We start from the raw sequence: 5,772 nt of genomic DNA, 5'->3' as shown, positions 1-5,772 counted from the left end.
GCAGCATAATGCTGAGAGGTAGTCTGCAGATCTTCCACGGCAGTGAATACTCCTCATTTCCAGCACGGCACCCTCCGGTGTCTTACCCTCTGCCCAGGAGCACTCCGTTTCGTTATTCCATCCAGCCATTCCTTCCTCCAGCAGCCCATCCCGCCCTCCTGCCTCTTTTTGTTTCTCTTTTCCTCCCCAAGCATCACTGGGTAGTCCTTGGTTACAGAGTATGCTCGGCCGTATTCGGCTACATTTTGGGGGTGTGGCGCTTGGCCCCTGCAGTGTGGCTCTTTCTCCCTTTCCAGCTTCTGCAGAACTCACACTCCCCTCAGGATGGACAGGAAAGGAACAGGAGCCATGGGGGGAGGGGGTTCGGGCTGGGCAGGCATGCAGCACAGGGTGTGCCAGAGCAGGGCCCAAAACCTCGGGGGACAGGGGGAGCAAAGCGTGGAGAGCAATCCCGCTAATGGTCCTTCAAGCATGACGAGGCGACAGCAGCATTTCTCTCACCGGCCCGCCGCCCACATCGCCCAGTTTGGGGCAGGACCAGCCTGGCTCCTTGGAGCAACCCAGCCTGTGCAGTCCGTGGTCCACCGGATGCTCCCCTGGGCCTGCCTGGACTGCTGGGCTGGACCAGCAGCAGCACCGGGTCACCCTCGCCTTCAGTCTCGCCGGTCTGCGCTGAGAAGTGTGATGTAGCTGCTGTGGGAGGGCAGCCAGGGCACAGCAGTGGTGGCTGGGGCATCGCCAAAGGGGAACCTCTCTCGTGGGAAGCTCGGTGCCTCCGGTGCTCCAGGCTCCAGACACCTCCAGGTCACCCCCTCCCCTCACTGGCAGACTCTGCCACGACCCTGTGCTCCTTACAGCAGCCCTGGTGGGGAAGGGGTTGCCCTGGCAGTTCCAGAACCCCGCCCGGCCTGCGGGCGCCGGGGATGAATCCTGGGAATCTCCCGAACAGAGGCATTCCCGCACTCTTGCTTCGTCTTCCCGCAAGAAACCGCTGGAATCCGAGTGCCGTCGGGGGGGGGGGGGTCAGCAGTGATGCCGCCGTTCCTCTGTATGCCCCAGAGGCACAGGAAGCGCCGCTCGGGAGGGTCTGCGGCCCCTCTGAACTTCACTGGACTTGTCCATGAATAAGTTCAAGGTGCAAAGACGAGATACAGAAGACCTGCACAGGCGCTTTAGCGGCAGCAGAACAAAGCACACCTCCAGCTCCAGGACCAGGGCTGCGCAGAGGGGAAACCTCGCCGAAAACGGACGTTGTACAGGATTGGATTCGTGGGCGTCTAGTTCCATTGGAAATGCAAAACTTTGCCCTGAAAAGACCCTGATGCTGGGAAAGACTGAAGGCAAAAGGAGAAGGGGATGGCAGAGGATGAGATGGCTAGATAGCATCACGGATGCAATGAATATGAACTTGAGCACGCTCCGGGAGAGAGTGCAGGACAGGAAGGCCTGGCGTGCTATGGTCCATGGGGTTACGAAGAGTCGGACACGACTGAACGACTGAACAACAACAACAGTCATATTATTGCAAGCATCTTGTCCACATCATCAGGCCGTAACAACTGGAACTGATCCCACAAAATCAGGCAGATGGTGGCATCAGACACCTCGACTGGTTCTGCACTAACAACAGCATCAAGGTCGCTGTGGAGACAAGTGATTTTGTCCTCAAAGTGAGATGCAAAAAGGTCACAGCAGGTCCTCGACGGGGCCAGAGCCCATTTACTGGGGAAGATGTTAACAACCGCTGGACCACCCGGAAGAGCTCCACTGGACGGCTACTTGAGGATGCAATGGTGGCAGCAAAATAAACCTTCTTTGCTGCCTGCACTGCCACACAATAGGCACGATTATGCACTCTAGAGCGTGTTCGGTCGTCTTCACTTCGAGTCTTGTGCCATTCATGCTCTAGTCGACGTCCAGCCTGTTTCATTGACCGCAGCTCCCCAGTATACCAGGGAGCAGAACAGGCTCCACAGTGCCGGAGAGGGCACTCAGATGCAATCAAGTCGGTGGCCCTACACATCTCACTGTTCCACAGTGAGGCTACGGCCTCGGCTGGATCACCAGCTCTCTCCACTGGAAAATCCCCAAGAGCGTTCAGAAATCCATCGGATTCCATCAGTCTCCTAGGGCGAACCATCTGAATAGGTCCCACACCCCCACAGGAGGAGAGTAATGCCGTACATTCAAATCTCACCAGGATATGGTCTGACCATGACAATGGGGTAACATGGAGCCCCCCAATCTTCAGACTACCCATCTCATAAGTTGGAGCAAAAACCAAATCAAGGGTGTGCCCTGCTTCATGTATTGGGCCAATGACATACTGAGACAACCCCATTGTTGTCATGGAGGCCATGAAGTCCTGAGCTGGAACTCTGGAGACAGCCTCAGCATGGAAGTTGAAGTCACCCAGAACCACCGTCCTGGTGCCTCCAACACCACACTTGCGACTGCCTCCGCCAGCTCAGTCGGGGAGGATGCTGGGCAGCAGGGTGGGCGCTACACCAGCAGCACCCCCAGTCTGTCTCTGTGGCCCAGCACCAGGTGCAACCCCTCAAGGCCCGCTCCAAGGTGGAGCGGTCTCCTGGTGGTAGAGATGGAAGTTCTATGAACCACGGCAACTCCCCCCCCCGGCCCTCCAACCTATGTTGGTGCTGCACTACGTACCCAGGTGGGCAGAGCTGAGTCAGGTTGACTCCACCCAGCTCACCCACCCAAGTCTCAGTAAAACACACCAGGCCAGCCCTCTCATCCACGATCAAATTGTGAATGAGTGCGGTCTTATCGCAGACCGATCTGGAATTAAATAGCAACACTGCAAGACAGGAGGGCACAGTGGAAGAGCTACCAGCTACATGAGAGCTAGAGGAGGGGGTTTTTCCCTCCCACCTGCCCTTGCCTCGTTCTGCCCTTTATGCCTTCTCTGGCCAGCATGTGTTGGCACCTGCCTCCACAACTTATGCCCGAAAAAGTTTCCTTCTCAAACCACAGTAGTGCATTAGCAGCATTCATCACCTCCGACGTCCGGATACTGGGCCCAGCTCTGGACGATTTCACAAGCCAGGATGGACCAGGGTCAGGAGGGCAAGTGGTGGGCCTCGGTCCTCCAAGCAATTTGTCCACATCCACGCAGCCTCAAATACAGTGAAGTATTTTTTATTATTATTGGTGATTACCATGAGCATTCTGATCAGGGGGATGACAGCATGTTGTTGTTGTTCAGTCGTTAAGTCGTGTCCGACTCTTCGTGATCCCATGGACCATAGCACGCCAGGCCTTCCTGTCTTCCGCACTTTCCCAGAGTGTGCTCAGGTTCATATTCATAGAATCATAGAATCATAGAATCATAGAATAGTAGGGTTGGAAGGGGCCTACAAGGACATTGAGTCCAACCCCCTGCTCAATGCAGGAATCCAGGTCAGAGCATCCCTGACAGAGGGCTGTCCAGCCTCGTCTTCAAGGCCTCCAGTGTGGGAGAGCCCACCACCTCCCCAGGTCATTGGTTCCATTGTCGTATTGCTCTTACAGTCAGGAGGTTTTTCCTGATGTTCAGCTGGAATCTGGCTTCCTGTAACTTGAGCCCATTATTCCATGTCCTGCACTCTGGGATGATCAAGAAGAGATCCTGGCCTTCCTCTCTGTGACAAACTTTCAAGTACTTGAAGAGTGCTATCATATCTCCCCTCAGTCTTCTCTTCTCAAGGCTAAACATGCCCAGTTCTTTCAGTCTCTCTTCATAGGACTTTGTTTCCAGTCCCCTGATCATCTTTGTTGCCCTCCTCTGAACCCTCTCCTGCTTGTCTGCATCCTTCTTAAAGTGTGGTGCCCAGAACTGGACACAGTACTCCAGATGAGGCCTAACCAGTGCTGAGTAGAGGGGAACTAGGACTTCCCGGGATTTGGAAGCAATGCTTCTATTCATGCAGCCCAAAAGAGCATTTGCCTTTTTTGCAGCCACATCACATTGTTGGCTCATATTCAGCTTGTGATCGACGACAATTCCAAGATCCTTCTCGCTCGTAGTGTGGTTGAGCCACGTATCCCCCATCTTGTAACTGTGCATTTGGTTTCTTTTTCCTAGGTGCAGAACTTGGCATTTATCCCTATTAAATGTCATTCTGTTGTTTTCTGCCCAGCGCTCCAGTCTATCCAGATCACTTTGAATTTTGTTTCTGTCTTCCAAAGTATTAGCTATCCCGCCCAATTTGGTGTCATCTGCAAATTGGATCAGCATTCCCTGCACCTCCTCCTCCAAGTCATTCATAAAAAATATTGAAGAGCACTGGGCCCAGGACTGAGCCCTGCGGTACCCCACTCGTTACCTCTCCCCAGTTTGAGAAGGTCCCATTGATAAGCACTCTTTGAGTCCCATTCTGTAGCCAACTGTGGATCCACCGGATCGTTGTTTCATCTAGCCCACCTTGAGCTAGTTTTCTCATCAGGATACCATGGGGCACAACTTTTGGGAAAGCAGCTGAGAAAGGGAATCAAATGGCTTCCTTGATGATCGTAGCATCCGTGGTTTGCACAGTGCTTGGCTGAGTGATGGCTAATTGCCAATCATACTTCTTGAACGTTGTTTGTCATTGTGAGGGATCGGCAGGGATCGCCGCCTCTCACCCAGGACCCTGCAGGCCCAGCGCAGCGTTGCCAGGGTGCCCCTCGCCCCTCCCAAGGCTGGCGGCTAGGCCAGGGCAGCGGCAAGCAGTCCAATGGAAGAGCGATGCCAGCCGGCACGTGCTCAAGGCCTGGGCTAATCCCTGAGATTGGATTCACCTGGAAGAGGGAGGAGGGGAAGCGGGGGATGGGGGGGAGCTGGCAGACGCTGGACAGAGAGCGATGGGGGGGAGGAGGGGGAGAAGAGACGTGGAGACTCTCAGAGACCCCGACACCAGGAGAGAGACTGAAGAGGTTTTGAGGTGCCTTCGCCCCAGGCCCGCTCACAGTCATCTGATGAAAACCAACCGCCAACATCCTCATGGGGTTGAGCCTTGGGCTGCTGGGACAAAGCATGCTTGACAACCCATTTCCAAAGATATAAAGTCCTACCGGTATCCTAACAAAGCCAATTGCCATTCCAACCAAAAAAACAGTTTTGGGGAAGTAGCTTTGAAGCATTTTCCTCTAATTTTGAAGGAACCCTTTATTTTTTACATGAAAATCTCTAGTAATGTTAGTGATGTTTTTCTTGTGTTCCTTTTAGGAACAGCTTCCTTTCCCATTAAGCCATCCCTGGCACTCCCTCCAGATCTTGACAAACTAGCAAACCAAATTGCATCCGCACATCTCAGGGAGCCTGGCGGTGGCTCTTAGCCCTTGCAAGCTACAAGTGAAATTGCAATTGAGTTTCCACACTTCAGCAGGTATTTCACTTTTCCTGTGTTCATATGTCCTGTTATATTCCATACGTACAGTATTAGTGTGCTGGTAAGAAAGAAGTCTAATTCACCTGAGCGGCCATGTTTTTAAAACTCCCCTCCCCACGGTCTTTTTTTTTATTACCCAGTTGCAGTATTTGTGCTACAGCACTTCTGTTTTAAACAGTAATTGCCCAATTTATGTCATGGTGTGTGTGTGTGTGTGTGTGTGTGAGAGAGAGAGAGAGAGAGAGAGAGAGAGAGAGAGAATGTGTGTTTTTCTACATAATCGAATATATAATTGTAGAATAATAGTATATTACCTTTAAAAGGGTACATTATCTGAAACACTCATGGGGGGGTTAGGCAGACACTTAGTAAATGACACCCCTACAAATCAGTTTCAACAGAC

The sequence above is a fragment of the Heloderma suspectum genome, chromosome 2 (assembly GCF_057233095.1).
Source record: "Heloderma suspectum isolate Gila_16-S chromosome 2, 16-S_ref, whole genome shotgun sequence".
NCBI lineage: Eukaryota > Metazoa > Chordata > Lepidosauria > Squamata > Helodermatidae > Heloderma > Heloderma suspectum.
The sequence above is the reverse complement of the archived record's forward strand: the minus strand, read 5'-3'. Positions refer to the sequence as shown.